Source organism: Plecotus auritus (genome assembly GCF_963455305.1).
Source record: "Plecotus auritus genome assembly, chromosome: 4".
NCBI classification, from domain to species: Eukaryota; Metazoa; Chordata; class Mammalia; order Chiroptera; family Vespertilionidae; genus Plecotus; species Plecotus auritus.
This window is the reverse complement of record NC_137775.1, coordinates 166964604-166982806: the sequence shown is the minus strand read 5'-3', so window position 1 is coordinate 166982806 and position 18203 is coordinate 166964604.

Sequence of the window (18203 nt, the reverse complement as noted above, 5' to 3'; positions counted from 1 at the left end):
AATTTAAATATTTTATACAACTATAGTGTTTGCTTTTTACGGACTCCCCAGTGCTTCCTTATAGAGATCTGGGACTTCAGAGTCCACAATTTGAAAATTGTTCACTTAATAACTGAATTCAGCTTTACGGGGGAAACATAATATTTGTTTTGCTCTGACAGCATGAGGTCTGAATGTCTGCACTTCATAGTAGTTGATAAGCAACTCTTCACTAAATTTCTTGAATCTCAACAAGGAGAGCCTCTCTCAGTGGTGCTTAAATGAAATCCAACCAGAAACTTTAGAGAAGGCAAAATATTTGGCATACTCTACTTACTCAGGTATAATGCTCTCTGTAGATATGGATTCCAATTCTCCACATGTGTCCATATAACCTATAGAATGAATAAGAGAAATCTTGATGAGAGAAAACTCAAATAATGTTGTAATCTCATATGATCCCCACAAGAGCCCTAAGGGGCAGGATATTAGTAGGTAAAACCATGTGACACTGCCATTTGTACAAGTAAAAAAATGGTTGATATCAGCAATTTCATAGGATTTAAACTTTATTATGAATATCTTCATTTTACAGATGAGAAGCCTGATGTTTAAAGGTCAAGTAATGTACTAAGGTTACAGGGCTGTTAAGTTATAAAGGCAGACCTGGAACCTAGGAACGTAGTATGTATCCCAGAGCCTTGTTCTTTGCCAGACTATACTGCCAGGGAAGGAACGCAATTAGGCTAAGAGAAAAAGATGCCTGCTCCACCCCTACCCCTTGGCTCACTGACACAGCAGAGAGATGGGTAGCATTTCTTTATTGTAGTTATATTTATGACTCATAAACACAGATCCAGACTTGTGCAAGCATATACATTCTAGTTTCCTCCTCTGTGAGCTTTAACTGTGTTAAATAAACAATGGTTTTATAGCTCTTGATCCACGGGGATGAAATTGCTTAAGACATGGATGGCAATGGTTTTAAAATACGTAATGTTTTAAGTCGCCAAGGCTGTGACTGGCTGGAAGGCTCTCACACTGCCTTAGGGTTGTCTCATATGTTTTTCCTCTTAGATGGTAAACTGCTCAAGCACAGCTACCCTTTCTGTTTGAGACTCCCTCCCAGGCGGTATAAATCAGTGATTACTGACTTTTAGGACAATGGTATCAGGCTGGAAACATTGGCCCAACCATAGACAAAAATATAGCTGCCTAGATAGAACAGCTCAATCAAAAAGTTATCTGCACATACTCCTACTTTCTGTAGGGAATACCACATACTTCATTTCACTAGTTTTGCTTTCCTTTTTTGGAGGGTTGCTTTTTAATATATATATATATATATATATATATATATATATATATATATATATACACACACACACACAGACACACACACACACACACACACACACACACATATATATATATATATTTAATACTTTTATTTTTAAATTTAATTGCTTCACCCCCCCATTGACCTCTCCCTGCCTGCTCCCACCCCCCAGTACATGCCTTCAACCCCCTGCTGTCTGTGTCCATTGGTTATGCTTATATGCATGCATACAGTCCTTTGGTTGATCTCTTATCCCCTGCTCCTACCCTAGAGGGAAGGCAGGGAAGGGTTGCTTTTAATTCCTTTCTCTTTTAGTTTGGTACTTTGTAGCTACAGTCAATACTCTGCACCCCTGCCCCGGCCTACCAGAATGAGGGCACTTGATTTCTGCATCAAAAGTCCAATAGTATATAGAAAGTCATTCATTGAGAACTAAGGGGCCTGTTTAAACAGTGGTGGTCATGCAAATTAGTGTGATTGCTGGCCCAGGTCCTGAAAGGAATTAAGTTGAACTGAATAGAAACTAAGCTATGAGAGAGTTTGATTTTAAATTAGGTTTGAAAGCATATGTTTCCACCCTGTTACCAGTTGTTGTTTTTTTTTCATGTCACTATCATGAATTTACCACCACCTCTTGCCTTTCAGAGGTAACCACCATCTTGAATATTGTGGTATTAATTTCCTTGCTTTCCTTTATGGTTATATCACATATTTATGTATTCTTTTAAAATTTAATTTTTTCCATCAGCATTTATTCTCCCTTCCACCAATACCTCCCTCCCCCAGCAAGCACAACACTGTTTTTCATGTCCATGAGTTCTATTTTTTTTCCTTTTTGCTCAATCCCTCCCCTGCCATCAACACTCCTCACCCCAACAATCCCCACCCCAACACACCCCACCCCAACAGAGCTGTCTGCCTGCTCTCTGTCTGTGGGTTAGTCTCTACTTTGCTTGGTAATTCAGTTTGCTCATTAAATTCCACATATGTATTTTTAAATAAGTCACTGAATTTCATGAGCTTTTATGATTCAGTTTATATGATCCTGTATGAACTGAATCATATCTACATGTATGCTTCTGTGATTTGCCTTTTTTTGCTCAACATTATGGTTTTTCAGATTAACCTGTGTTGTGTATAGCTGAGTTCTGTTTATTTTTATTATTGTGTAGTAGTCTATTATTTGCCTCAATTTTTATATCCACACTTCTGTTGATGAATATGAGGGTTGTTAAATTTTAATTAATATTAGATTAAGATATTAAATAGAAAATTTCTTAAAATCTATTTTCAAATTGTTTAATAAGATTCTCATTTTGTTTAAAATGGCTACATGCAGAGAAACCAAGATGGCGGCATAGGTAAGCACCTAAACTGCTGCCTCGCACAACAATTTCAAAACTACAACTAAAAGACAGAACGGACACCATCCAGAACCACAGGAAAGCTGGCTGAGTGAAAATTCTACAACTAGAAGGAAAGAGAAAAGCTCACAGAGAATTGGAGGTACGGCAAAGGGTCTTTGTGTGCGCAGAGAGGAAGGGTGGCTGAGAGCCTGGCTGACTTTCTCTGGTGGAAGGGGGAAGGAAACCCCTGACCGCATTGAACCCCAGTTCTGACTGCACTGAACCCCATTCCCGGGCGAAACCCCGTGGACCCAGGCTCATACAGGGGGAGTCTGAACTGTCAGGTAGAGAGAAAGGCACCTGGAGACTCGGAGACCCGGGGGAGACCCGGGGGAGCCCCGGCAGGCAGGGTTCTGGAGGCGCGCGCGCCAGTGTGCACAAAGGCTGTGGAGGTTGCCACAGGCTTTCCCTAGCAGAAGGGAGTCTGAAGCTCCTGACTGTACTGAGCCCAAGTTCTGACTGCACTGAACCCCAGTTCCAGGCGAGCCCCTGGGGACCCGCGCTCTTACGGTGGTGGTGGTGGGGGGGAATCTGGACTCTCGGGCAGAGACTCGGGAGCCGGGGAAGGCAGAGGTCTGGAGGCGCGCGCATGCAGTGCGCACAAAGGCTGCGGAGGTTGCCACAGGCTTTCCCTAGTGGAAGAGAGTCAGAAGCTCCTGACTGCACTGAGCCCAAGTTCTGACTGCACTGAACCCTAGTTCCAGGCGAGCCCCTGGGGACCCATGCTCTTGTGGGGGGAATCTGGACTCTTGGGCGGGGACTCAGGAGCCGGGGAAGGCAGAGGTCTGTAGGCGCGCACGCGTGCAAGGGCAAGGCTGACTGGAAGCCAAGACTGTCTGCTCCGCCCTGAGACTCCACCCCATCCAAGCTGAGCACAGAGGCTATTGCAATTTGGCAAGTCTAATCCTATAAGGCTGTCTCCAGCACCGAACTTCTCCCAGTGTAGACACAGCTGATCCTTACAGCCAACTGGCCTGGAGGTCAATTCCTCCCAGTGATACCAACAACAATCAAGACTTAACTACAACAAGGCTGTACACACAGTCCACAAAGGGGTGCACCAAGAGTGTCCACCTCAGGTTAACTGGGGAGGCCGACCCACTGGGCCATATAGGAAACCTAGCACACAAATCTACCCTACCAACTCAGGGAAGCAGTGAAAATGTGGCGTCAAAGAAACAGATCACAAACGAAAGAAATGGAGGAAAACGAACGACTGGATATAGAATTCAAAACCATGGTTATAAGGCTTTTCAAGATTATCCTAGAAAAGGCCGATAAATATAACGAGACCCTCGAAGATATGAAAAAGGACCAACTAGAAATTAAACATACACTGACTGAAATAAAAAATATTATACAGAGACCCAAAAACAGACTAGAGGAACACAAGAATCAAGTCAAAGAATTGAAATACAAAGAAGAAAAAAACACTCAACCGAAAAAGCAAAAAGAAAAAAAAATCCAAAAAGTTGAAGATAGTGTAAGAAGACTCTGGGACAATTTCAAGCGTACCAACATCAGAATTATGGGGGTGCCAGAAGAGAGAGAGCAAGATACTGAAAACCTATTGGAAGAAATAATGACTGAAAACTTCCCCTACCTGGTGAAAGAAATAGACTTACAAGTCCAGGAAGCGCACAGAACCCCAAACAAAAGGAATCCAAAGAAGACCACACCAAGACACATCATAATTAAAATGCCAAGAGCAAAAGACAAAGAGAGAATATTAAAAGAAGCAAGAGAAAAACAGTTAATTACCTACAAGGGAGTACCTATACGATTGTCAGCTGATTTCTCAACAGAAACTATGCAGGCCAGAAGGGAGTGGTAAGAAATTTTCAAAGTGATGAATAGCAAGAACCTACAACCAAGATTACTCTACCCAGCAAAGCTATCATTCAGAATTGAAGGGCAGATAAAGAGCTTCACAGACAAGAAAAAGCTAAAGGAGTTCATCACCACCAAACCAGTATTATATGAAATGCTGAAAGGTATTCTTAAAGAAGAGGAAGAAGAAAAAAGTAAAGATAAAAATTATGAATGACAAATACATATCTATCAACAAGTGAACCTAAAAATCAAGTGAATTAAAAACTTGAGGAACAGAATAATCTGGTGAATATAATAGAATCAGGGGCATAGAAAGGGAGTGGACTGATGATTCTCAGGGGGAAAGGGGTATGGGGGGTTCAGGAAGAGACTGGACAAAAATCATACACCCATGGATGAGGACAGTGGGGGGGAGGTAAGGGCAGAAGGTGGGGTGGGAACCAGGTGGAGGGGAGCTATGGGGGGAAAAAGGAGAAACAATTGTAATAATCTGAATAAAGATTTATTAAAAATAATTTTAAAAAAATAAAATGTCTACCTGCAATTCCTAACCAAGGCTTTGAAATTTAATCTCTTAAAATTCTTTATAGTCATCATCAACAAGAAATTGTCATAGATTTCCTGATAAAACTTTTCAACTTTTTTTGCAACAATATTATTTTAAAAATTTAGTAGCTATCATTTTCTTTCATGGACAAATATAATACTGGAGTTCTTATTTTGTGGCAGTACAAAGGGATTTCTAATTCAACTGAAATTTTCTCACCTGTCAGAATGGCTATTATCAAAAAGTCAACAAATGACAAGTGTTGCTGTTGATGTAGAGAAAAGGGAACCCTTAGTCACTGTTGGTGGGATTGCAAATTGGTGCAGCCCTTATGGAAAACAGTATGGAGATTCCTCAAGAAACTAAAAACAGAACAACCATACAACCCAGCAGTTACACTTCTTAGCATTTATCCCAAGAAGATGAAAACATTAATTTGAAGAGATATATGCATCCCTATGTTTATTGTAGCATACATAGCCAAGATATAAAAGCAACCTAGATATCCACTGACAGATGAATTGATATAGAAGATGCTTTATATAATGTTGCTCGGCAATAAAGAGTAAAATCTTGCCATTTGCAACAACATGAACGGGCCTAGAGGATATTATGCTAAGTGATATGTCAGAAAGAGAAAGTCCAATACCATATAATCTAACTTTTATACAGAATTTTTAAAAGGAAAACCAAACAAAAACAAAAAGAGACTCACAGAAACAGATCAAACTGATGGTTGCCAAAGGGGAGGGGAGGGGGATAGATGAAAAGATGAAGGGAAATATAGTCAATAATATTGTGGTAACTTTGCTGGGTGACATATGGTTACTAGACTTAGTGTGGCAATCACATTGTAAGGTATATAAATGTTGAATCACTATGTTGTACATTTGAACCTAACAATATTGTATACCAATTAAACTTTAATAAATAAATAATAAAAACAACAAAAAATATGACAGTTATAAGGATACACCAAGGCCTCAGTACTAAGAATTTTTAGGCAGGAAAATTTAGTATCATGGGGGTATAATCCACATGATACTGCGAAGGTGAACAAAGATGAGTTAGAGCAGCGGTGGGCAAACTACGGCCCACGGGCTGTTCTATCCGGCCCGCGGAGCCAAAAGAGCGGAGGGTTCTCTTGCTCTCCCCTCCGCTCCTTTACTTTGAATTTATATTAGTTCACACAAACACTCCATCCATGCTTTTGTTCCGGCCCTCCGGTCCAGTTTAAGAACCCATTGTGGCCCTCGAGTCAAAAAGTTTTGCTCACCCCTGAGTTAGAGTATGAAAAGGTGAATGTATACTATTAGTATTCCCATTTTACAGAGGAGAAAATTGATGCTTAAAGGTACATGTATAGTTCGTCTTAGGTCACACAGATAATCAATAGAATGGATTTGCATCAACTCTTTTTAAATAGAAAACCTCCACTCTCACACAAAACTAGTGAGCATAAATTAGTGAGTAAGGGTGCATGGGAATCCTCGCATAGCATAAGGCCCAATAGGATATAAAAGGGTAATAGCAACGAAGTCAGAAAGCCTAGAACAATATAAAATGAACTTATAGGAATTCAGAAGATGTTTAAGAAGATGTTTATTAATATGTTATTAGCAAGTAACGTCTTACTATGTAAGGCCAATTGTGGAACTCAAGAGTGATATAAAAGGAGCTCAGTGTCACCACTGAGACCTTGAGCCCCCACAGGGGGCTAGAAGAATTTAGCTGTCCCATGCAAGGAAGTATTAGTGGTTAATGAATAATCACACTTCTAATGAAGAAATGCATGTATTGTACACTATTAGCTGTGTGTGTTAATTCTTTAATTCAGTGGTCACCTATGTAGGTAAGCCAGTATACTACATCATGTTAGGAATCCAAAGACAATAGAATTGACTTAAGCCTAGCAGACTATATATACAAAGAATGTGTACATCCACATTAAGTATAAAAGAAGTGTTTATTAAACTACATGTCATTTTCAAAATTGAGCTATCAGATGTTAAAGTGTGTTTACATTTTTGGAGACACCTTATGTATAAACCAGAGAAGTATCTGCTAAGTTTGTTTGTAGTTTACAGATGGAATCATTTTTTGTTAACTTGATCATGCATTTTTTTTTAAATTTCTTTATTGATTAAGGTGTTACATATGTGTCCTTCTTCCCCCATTACCCTCCCCACCCCCCCACTCATGCCCTCACCCCCCTGTTGTCTGTGTCCATTGGTTAGGCCCATATGCATGCATACAAGTCCTTTGGTTGATCTCTTCCCCTTACCCCCACCCTCCCCTACCTTCCCTCTGAGGTTTGATGGTCTGATCGATGTTTCTCTGTCTCTGGAACTGTTTTTGTTCATCAGTTTATGCTGTTCATTATATTCCACAAATGAGTGAGATCATGTGATACTTATCTTTCTCTGACTGGCTTATTTCACTTAGCATAATGTTCTCCAGTTCCATCCATGTTGTTGCAAATGGTAGGAATTCCTTCTTTTTTAGCGCAGCGTAGTATTCCATTGTGTAGATGTACCATAGTTTTCTAATCCACTCATCTGCTGATGGGCACTTAGGCTGTTTCCAAATCTTTTTTTTTATAATAAATCTTTATTGTTCAGATTATTACAGGTGTTCCTCTTTTTTTCCCCCCATAGCTCCCCTCCACCTGATTCCCCACCCCACCCTATGCCCTTACCCACCGTCACTGACTTCATCAATAGGTGTGAGATTTGTCCAATTTCTTCCTGCACCCCTCACACCCCCTTCCCCCTGAGAGTTGTCAGTCCACTCCCTTTCTATGTCCCTGATTCTATTATATTCACCAGTCCATTCTGTTCTTCAGATTTTTTATTCACTTGATTTTTAGATTCACTTGTTGGTAGGTATGTATTTGATGTCATTTTGTTGTTCATAATTTTTATCTTTACCTTTTTCTTCTTCTTCCTCTTCTTAAAGAATACCCTTCAGCATTTCATATAATACTGGTTTGGTGGTGATGAACTCCTTTAGCTTTTTCTTGTCTGTGAAGCTCTTTATCTGCCCTTCAATTCTGAATGATAGCTTTGATGGGTAGAGTAATCTTGGTTGTAGGTTCCTGCTATTCATCACTTTGAATATTTCTTGCCACTCCCTTCTGGCCTGCATAGTTTCTGTTGAGAAATCAGCTGACAGTCGTATGGGTACTCCCTTGTAGGTAACTAACTGTTTTCCTCTTGCTGCTTTCAAGATTCTCTCTTTGTCTTTTGCCCTTGGCATTTTAATTATGATGTGTCTTGGTGTGGTCCTCTTTGGATTCCTCTTGTATGGGGTTCTGTGCACTTCCTGAACTTGTAAGTCTATTTCTTTCACCAGGTAGGGGAAGTTTTCTGTCATTATTTCTTCTAATAGGTTTTCAATATTTTGTTCTCTCTCTTCTTCTGGCACCCCAATAATTCGGATGTTGGTATGCTTAAGGTTGTCCCAGAGGCTCCTTACACTATCTTCATATTTTTGGATTCTTTTTTCTTTTTGTTTTTCTGGTTGGGTATTTTTTGTTTCCTCATATTTCAGATCTTTGGTTTGATTCTTGGGATCCTTTGATCTACAGTTGAATTTCTGTATATTCTTTATTTCAGACAGTGTATGCTTAATTTCTGACTGGTCCTTTTCCATTTTTTTGGCATTCTTATTAAGATCCTTAAAGGTCTCACTAAGTTTCTCGTCGGTTTTTAGAAGATTCTTGAGTAACCTTATAAATGTGGTTCTGAACTAACTCTATGTCCAGTAGTTTGCTTTCCTCCATTTCTTTCATTCGTGACATGTTTCTTTGTCTCCGCATTTTGCTGCTTCCCTGTGTTGATGGAGTGGCTTTGTGTGGTAGGTGACTATAGGGGCCAGTAGCTCAGCCTCCCCAATCACCTGAGGTGGACGCTCTTGGTACACCCCTTTGTGGGCTGAGTGCAAAGTCTTGGTATAGTTAAGCCTTGATTGCTGTTGGTACACTGGGAGGAATTGACCTCCAGGCCAATTGGCTGTGAGGACCCACTGTATCTATAACGGAAGAACGGCTGCGCTGGAGACACGCTTATGGTGCAGGATTTGTTTCAGTGGGGCTTTGGTGCTCACTGAGTCTGCCTCTTGAATGTATCACTTATGGATGTGAGTAGTTAAAATCTGGTGTCTCACACTGACCACTAGGTACACTGGCTTCTGGATCTCCAATGGGGTGCAGGTCAGCTACAGTCTGAGGCCACCCAGCAGGAGCTACAGCGAGAACTACAGTTTTCTCCTCTTTGCTTGGGGTTTGGAGGTTTTGGAGCTGTCTGACCCGGGCTGCAAGTTTGCTAGGTTAAGCTGTGATAGGGCAGGCCATTCATATGCTAAAGCCGCTGCTTGGAGCTTGGGTGGGTTTCTAGATTGTGCAGGGCAGGGTCTCAGGGTGTCACTAGGCTAGGGCATGGCAAACAGTGATAGCTGCCAGTTAGCCAGCTCTGCATCTCTGACCGCGTCCCCGTGCCCCACGCCCCAGCGCAGTAAACAATTATTCCTGTGCGCAGCCCTGCAAGCAACCACCCTCACTTTCCAACCCGATGGCAGACAGTCCAGCTTCTCCCTGTAGGAGTTTGGGTCCCCAGTGTCTCTCCAGAAACTGGAGTTCAGAGTAATCAGGAGCTTGTCTCCCTTCGGGTTGAAAAAAGCAGCGCACCCAGTGGCCCGCCACCAGCCCGATTCGCGCGCCTCTGTACCTCAGCTTTTCAGCACTTGTGCATGTCTCAATGCTCTTTTCTCTTTCCTTCTAGTTGTAGAACTTTGACTCAGCCAGCTTTCCCGTGGTTCTGGGTGATAGACGTTTTGTCTTTTAGTTGCAGTTTTGAAATTATTGTGCGAGGCAGCAGTTTAGGTATTTACTTATGCCACCATCTTGGATCCTCTCCTGTTTCCAAATTTTAGCTATGGTAAATTGTGCTGCTATGAACATAGGGGTGCATATATCCTTTCTGACTGATGTTTCTAGCTTCTTGGTATATATTCCTAGAAGTGGTATTACTGGGTCAAACGCGAATTCCATTTTTAGTTTTTTGAGGAAACTCCATACTGTTCTCCACAGTGGCTGCACCAATCTGCATTCCCACCAGCAGTGCACAAGGGTTCCTTTTTCTCCGCATCCCTGCCAACATTTGTCATTGATTGATTTGTTGATGATAGCCATTCTGACAGGTGTGAGATGGTACCGCATTGTCGTTTTGGTTTGCATCTCTCGGATAATTAGTGACTTTTAGCATGTTTTCATGTGTCTCTTGGCCTTCCTTCTGTCTTCTTTCAAAAAGTTTCTATTTAGGTCCGTTGCCCATTTCTTGATTGGATTGTTTATCTTCCTTTTGTTGAGTTGTATGAGTTCCCTGTAAATGTTGGAGATTAAACCCTTATCAGTGATAATATTGGCAAATATGTTCTCCCATGTAGTGGTCTTTCTTGTTGTTTTGTTGATGGTTTGCTGTGTAAAAGCTTTTTATTTTGATGTAGTCCCATTTGTTGATTTTCTCTTTATTTTCCATTGCCCTAGGAGCATTATTAGTGAAGAAGTTCCTTCGGCATATGTCTGAGATTTTGCTGCCTGTGGATTTCTCTAGTATTTTTATGGTTTCCCTTCTTATGTTTAAGTCCTGTATCCATTTTGAGTTTATTTTTGTGTATGGCGTAAGTTGGTAGTCTAGTTTCATTTTTTTGCATGTATCTGTCCAATTTTCCCAACACCATTTATTGAAGAGACTGTCTTGACTCCATTTTATGTTCATGCCTCCTTTGTCAAATATTAATTGGGCATAGTGGTTTGGGTCGATTTCTGGGTTCTCTATTCTATTGCATTGATCTATATGTCCGTTCTTGTGCCAGTACCAGGCTGTTTTTAGAACAGTGGCTTTGTAATACAGCTTGATATCTGGTATTGAGATCCCACCTACTTTGTTCTTCTTTCTCAGGATTGCTGCAGCTATTCAGGGTCTTTTTTTTATTCCAGATGAATTTTTGGAGAGTTCTTTGTAGGTCTGTGAAATATGCTGTTGGTATTTTAATGGGGATTGCATTGAATCTATAGATTGCTTTGGGTAAAATAGACATTTTGATTATGGTGATTCTACCAATCCATGAACACGGTATGTTCTTCCATCTGTTTATATCTTCCTCTATCTCTTTTTTCAGTGTCCTGTAGTTTTTTTGCATATAGGTCTTTTACCTCTTTATTTAAGTTTATTCCTAGGTATCTTAATTTTTTTGGTACGATGATAAATGAGATTGCTTTTTTAGTCTCTTTTTGTAAGTTCACTACTGGTGTATAGAAATGCCATAGATTTCTTGGCGTTAATTTTGTATCCTGCTACCTTGCCGAATTCATTTATTAAGTCTAATAATTTTTTGATGGAGTCTTTAGGGTTTTCTATGTACAGTATCATGTCGTCTGCGAATAAGGACAGTTTTACTTCTTCTTTTCCAATTTGGATGCCTTTTATTCCTTCTTCTTGTCTGATAGCAATGGCTAGTACTTCCAGTACTATGTCAAACAGGAGTGGTGAAAGAGGGCATCCTTGTCTTGTTCCTGTACTTAGGGGAAATGGCTTTAGTTTTTGTCCATTGAGTGTGATGCTGGCTGTGGGTTTATCATATATGGCTTTTATGATGTTGAGGTATGATCCTTCTATTCCCACCTTGCTGAGAGTTTTTATCAAGAAAGGGTGTTGGATTTTGTCAAATGCTTTTTCTGCATCAATTGATATGACTATGTGAGTTTTTCCCCTCAATTTGTTTATGTGATGTATCACATTTATTGATTTGAGGATATTCTACCATCCTTGCATCCCTGGTATAAATCCTGCTTGGTCATGGTGTATGATCTTTCTGATGTACTGCTGGATCCAATTTGCTAGGATTTTGTTGAGGATTTTGGCGTCTATGTTCATGAGGGATATTGGCCTTTAATTCTCTTTCATTGTGTTGTCTTTATCTGGTTTTGGTATTAGGGTGATGCTAGCTTCATAGAATGAGTTTGGAAGTGTTCCTTCCTCTTAAATTTTTTGGAATAGTCTGAGGAGGATAGGTTTTAGTTCTTCCTTGAATGTTTGGTATAACTCTTCTGTGAAGCCGTCTGGGCCTGGGCTTTTGTTTGCTGGAAGCTTTTTGATGACTGCTTCAATTTCTTCCATAGTTATTGGCCTATTGAGATTTTTAGAATCTTCCTGATTGAGTTTTGGAAGGTTGTATTTTTCTAGGAATATGTCCATTTCCTCCAGGTTGTCCAGTTTGTTGGAATAGAGTTGTTCATAGTACTTTTTAACAATCCTTTGTATTTCGGTGGGGTCTGTTGTTATTTTGCCTCTATCATTTCTGATTTTGTTTATTTGTGTCCTCTCTCTTTGCTTCTTGGTGAGCCTGGATAGAGGTTCTTCAATCTTGTTTATCCTTTCAAAGAATCAGCTCTTGGTTTCATTGATATTTTGTATTGTTTTTTTGGTCTCTATGTCATTTATTTCTGCCCTAATCTTTATTATCTCCTTACTTCTGCTCACTCTGGCCTTTTCTTGTTGCTCTCTTTCTAATTCTTTGAGTTGTAGCATTAGATGATTTACTACCATTTTTTCTTTTTCTTTTTCTTTTTTTTTTTTTTTTTTAGGTAGGCCTGTAGAACTATAAACTTCCCTCTCAGGACTGCTTTCATTGTGTCCCATAGGTTTTGGATTGTTGTGTTTTTATTGTCATTAGTTTCCAGAATGTTTTTAATTTCTTCTTTGATCTCATTGGTAACCCAATCAATATTTAATAACATGCTATTCAGCTTCCAAGTGTTTGAGTGTTTTTCATTGTTTTTATTGTAGTTTATTTCTAATATTACGCCATTGTAGTCTGAGAAGATGGTTGGTATGATTTCAATCTTCTTGAATTTGGGGAGACTTTGCTTGTGACCCAGTATGTGGTCTATTTTTGAAAATGTTCCATATGCAATTGAGAAGAATGTATATTTCACAGTTTTGGGGTAAAATGTTCCGAAGATGTCAATTAAATCAATCTGATCTAGTGAGTCATTTATGATTGTTGTTTCTTTGCTGATTTTTTTCTAGAGGATTTATCCAGTGATGTCAGTGGTATATTAAAGTCCCCTACTATGATTGTATTGTTGTCTATCTCTCTCTTGATATCTTCCAGGAGTTTTGTTATGTATTTGGGTGCTCCTGCATTGGGTGCATATATGTTTATCAGGGTTATATCCTGTTGTTGTATTGATCCCTTTAGTATTATGAAGTGGCCTTCCTTATCTCTTGTTATGGCCTTCACTTTGAGGTCTATTTTGTCAGATATAAGTATTGCTACACCAGCTTTTTTTTTTTCATTTCCATTTGCCCGAAAGATATTTTTCCATCCCTCCACTTTCAGTCTTTGTGAGTCCCTTGTTCTGAATGGGTCTCTTGTAGACAGCATATATATGGGTCATGTTTTTTTATCCATTCAGCCACTTGATGTCTTTTGATTGGAGCATTTAGTCCATTTATGTTTAAAGTCATTCTTGAAAGGTACTTGTTTGTAGCCATTTTTATTTTTTGAGGCTGTGCTCCTTCTTACCTTTTTTTTTTTTTTTTTTTTTTTTTATACAGCATTCCCTTTAGCATTTCTTGCATTGCTGGTTTGGTAATGATAAACTCCCTTAGCCTTTTTTTGTCTGTGAAGCTCCTGATTTCCCCTTCAATTCTGATTGATAGTCTTGCTGGATAGAGTATTCTTGGATTGAGTCCCTTGCTTTGCATCACTTTGTATATCTCCTTCCATTCCCTCCTAGCTTGATGTGTTTCTGTTGAGAAATCATTTGATAATCTGATGGGGGATCCTTTGTAGGTAACTCTCTGTCTCTCTCTTGCAGCCTTTAAGATTCTCTCTATGTCAATAACATTTGCCATTGTAATTATGGTGTGTCTTGGTGTGGGTCTTTTGGGATTCATCTTGCTTGGGACTCTTTGTACTTGAGTAACTTTTTTCTTCCCCATATCAGGGAAGTTTTCTGTCATTATTTCTTCAAATACATTTTCTAATCCTTGTTGCTCTTCTTGTCCTTCTGGCAGCCCTATTATATGTATGTTATTTCGTTTTGCATTGTCCCAAAGCTCCCTTAGGCTCTCCTCCTGCTTTTTAATTTTTTTCTCTAGTTGCTGTTCAGATTGGGCTTGTTTCTGTACCTGATCTTCTAACTCGCTGATTTGGTCCTCTGCTTCTTCTAGTCTACTGTTGAAGCCTTCCATGGTGTTTTTGATTGTAGCTATATCATTTTTCATTTCTTCCTGATTTTTGCATAGGTTGTTGATTTTCTTGTCCGTCCGGTGTATGAACTGTATGATCATTACTCTAAATTTTTTTTTCTGTCATGTTGCATGCTTCCATTTCACTTATTTCCTTACTTGGCGATTCCTCCTTTTCTTTCCTCTGGGGATTGCTTCATTGTCTCCCCATTCTGACTACACAGAAGGTTCAGATGTTGAGTTGCGGGAGCCTGGACCACGTTCAGTGGGAGTTTTGCACCCCCCCCAAGTGTCACTGAAGAGCTCTGATACCAAGACGTGCGATTGCTGTGGGTTGGTGGGAGCCACGCTCGCCCTGGGTCAGAGTCACAGGTGCTTAGTGTGGCCTCGTGTGTGCACCTAGAATCAGGGACCCTACCTGCACCACGTTGAAACAGAGAACCCACTGGTGTGTGCCAAAAGTCAAAGTCCCCTATTGCGTGTCAGGAGTCAGAGGCTCCCTGTGTCCATGCCGAGAATCGAGTATCAGAGTCTCTGTTTCTTGGTGCTACTTCACACTGAGAATCAGGTCCCTGGGTGCACATGCACCAAGAATTGGAGTCACTGGCTCTTAGTGTGAATGTACTGGGAATCAGGGATCTCAGGCACACGTAATGAGGAACGGAGTCTAGTCACTGGTGGTCAATGCTGCCTCTTGTGTGGAGATTCAGGGTCCTTGATCTGCCCAGGAGACCAGGTTGCTCAGTCGCACTGTTAGCAGGAGGTCCACTTCTGCCCTGCGGTAAACAGCCTTCTGTGTGTGCTTGCCCTGAATCAAAGTCAGGTGGTTCTGCCCCTTAGTGTGGGTGTGGGATCTGGTCACACGTGTGCACTGTGGAAAACAAACTCCCTGTGTCCATGTACCCAGGCTCAAATTCAGCGCTGCCTTCCTGTATGGGCATAGGGTCTGGTTGTGGGGAACAAACTCCCTGAGACCGCACATCCAGGTTCAAATTCACCGCAGCCTCTCTGCTAAGGTGCAGGGTCTGGTCATGGGAAACAAACTCCCCGGGTTTGCACCCCCAGGCTCAAATTCAGTGCTGTCTCCCTGTGTGGGCGTAGGATCTGGTCGCAGAAGACAATCTCCCCAAGGTCGTTCACCTATGCTCAAATTCAGGACTGCCTTCCTGTCTGGGCATGGAGACAAGTCGCAGGAAACAAATTCCCTGAGTTCGCAAGTCCGGGGTCAAGCTCAGCGCTGTCTCCCTGCCCTGCATGGGCTCGGGATCTGGTTGCAGAAGACCACCTCCCTAGGGATGAGCTGCTAGGCTTGAATTCTGCTCAGTCTCCCTGCCTGGGCACAGAGACTAGTCGCGGGAAACAAACTTCCCATGTCTGACAACAAGGCTCAAAGTCAGGCAGAGTCACCACTGCTTTGTGTGTGCAGAAAGCCTTATTATGAGGCTGGCGTCTGGTAGTTTCTATGTCACTGCCGCTGGGGTGGCGGGGAAGGGGGATTGGCTTTGTGACTCACAGAAATCTGCGGCTGGGTGCCTGGAGTCCTGGTGTCCCTGGGTCTGCAGCTGTGGTGGCAGGTCTTCTACCAGAGTGGCTGTAGGGTCCTGGTTTGCTTCCGAGACCAGACTGGGTGGTGGCAAGGCTAGGATCCTAGTCTCAAGCAGTTCTGTTCCTCAAGATGGCGTGGTCTCTGTGCCGCTAGTGTCCTCCCCAGAGTGTTTGCAGTGGCCATGGGGTTTTGCCGTCTAAGACTGCCCGCATTGGCAGCCCCCTGGAAGAACTGCAGGGTCTAACTGTCCCTATTTCACTCACACACATACCCACACATGTCCACACACCTCTATCGCTCCCTCACTCTCTCACACACTCTCCCTCCCTACCTTCCTGCCGGTCACCATCTTGCCTCCTGATCATGCATTTTTAAAGAAAGAATTCGTTTCCATTGTTGTTAAAGAGAAACATCTTAGATCTGGTTGTAGATTTGGTAAGGTTGGAGTTATCCATGAATTAATCTGCCATTTACAAAGTTGTCTATAACAGGGAATGCCCCTGCTTGAAGTATAGTCAGGCAACCTAATTACATGCAGGCAGCTTCCTTTTCTGCTTGTGGGAAATGCAGATGTTGGCTCTTGCATTCTTTTTGAATGTTATTTCAAAAGCTATTTGTGTGCACCGTTGGGTGCACCATTATTCAGTTGCTTTAACAATAAATAGCAAAGTTGTTGCTAACCTTATAGGAATGAGGGCTATTGCAACTTTGCTTTTCCAAACTAGAGGAACCAACTTGATTAAAGAAGAGAAACTAAAGGCTCCACTTCTCTCCTTCTCATCCCTCATCATTGCTGATCAAAGTCCTTTCTCCTATACAATCTACCAACAGAGACTGGTTTGCATGAAATTGTACAGTGACTGACAGGTCATTCTCTGCAACTCAAGCCCTGGCTTTGAAACTTACTAGCTGTGCTACTGTGGCAGGTTATTTCACTTTCCTCATGTATAAAAGTGGGTTCAGTAGCATGTCTTACAGGAACAGAGTAAATATTAAATAGGATAATGCATGAAAAGTGATAAATGTATTATCTGGCATTAGTTTCATGTTAAACATTGAGATGAAGCTGTGATCCATCTGCTCCAATTTTATAGCAGCAGAGCAAAGCCAGGAAATTTGAAAAAGAATACAATATACTGGGTTCTTTACTTTTATTTAATGAGCCCCTTGAAGAGGATACATAGCTGTGAGCAACACTTGTAAATCCCCTTTTCTCTCACATCCACTCGGTTACTTGACTCCCTCTCCACAAACCCTCTTTAAACTCCCTCTGCAGTCACAGGCAAAGAGCCTCTCCTCCTTTCAGTCTCCCCTCTGCTCTCAATTCTGAATCACAGAATCCCAAGGAAAGATGCATCTCTGGGGAGATGTGGGGAAGAAATGGATGGGCAAAGTAAAAATTCCCTTAGTGGTTAACTACTGTTTGATGGTGGTAAAATGGCCAGAACACTATTATACAAAAACCACTTTCCCCAATCATGTTTTATCCATCCTGATGCCCTTTTAAAAATTATCATTCATTCAAACATTATATAAGGTTCTGCAGCCAGATAATTGAATCACTAACCCATCAAAGGAATGACAGTTTGAATGGTCATAGAGGCAGGTAATTTTGGAGCAGGATGCTCCAAATGCTAAGTAATAATGATAAAAACAGTAATACTATTTAAAGCATGCTGTGCTTTCTTACCGCACTTTACAACTTGTTTTCACCTAAGTTATCTCATCTTATTTCCCCCCTCCTCCAAAATCTTATGAGGTTGGGGAGGTGAGCATAATTGTCTCCTTTTTAATAAATGAGGACGCTGAACCAAAGGAGACTAGTATAATGTGAGGTGCTGCAGTGAGGTGCTTTAGACGTAGAGCCATATGAGAGCCCTGGACACTGAGGAGGGAGATGGACAAAGTAGAGGTGGCAGAGTGGTACAGGAGGAGAAGGTCCCTCCTAGTCTACCCTGCCATGGACCATGGGGAGGAGAACATCTCATTTGGTTCTGATGCCTTAGCTTGCTGATTTTGCCAGGTATTCTAACAGGCACTTTGTGGGCACCAGAATGAAAATTTATCTGCAAAACTCATTAGTTTAAGAGAGAAAATTCTATTAACACTTGCCTTTTTTCTACTATGATATAAAAACACAAATGAGCCGAAACCGGTTTGGCTCAGTGGATAGAGCGTCGGCCTGCGGACTGAAAGGTCCCGGGTTCGATTCCGGTCAAGGGCATGTACCTTGGTTGCGGGCACATCCTCAGTGGGAGGTGTGCAGGAGGCAGCTGATCGATGTTTCTCTCTCATC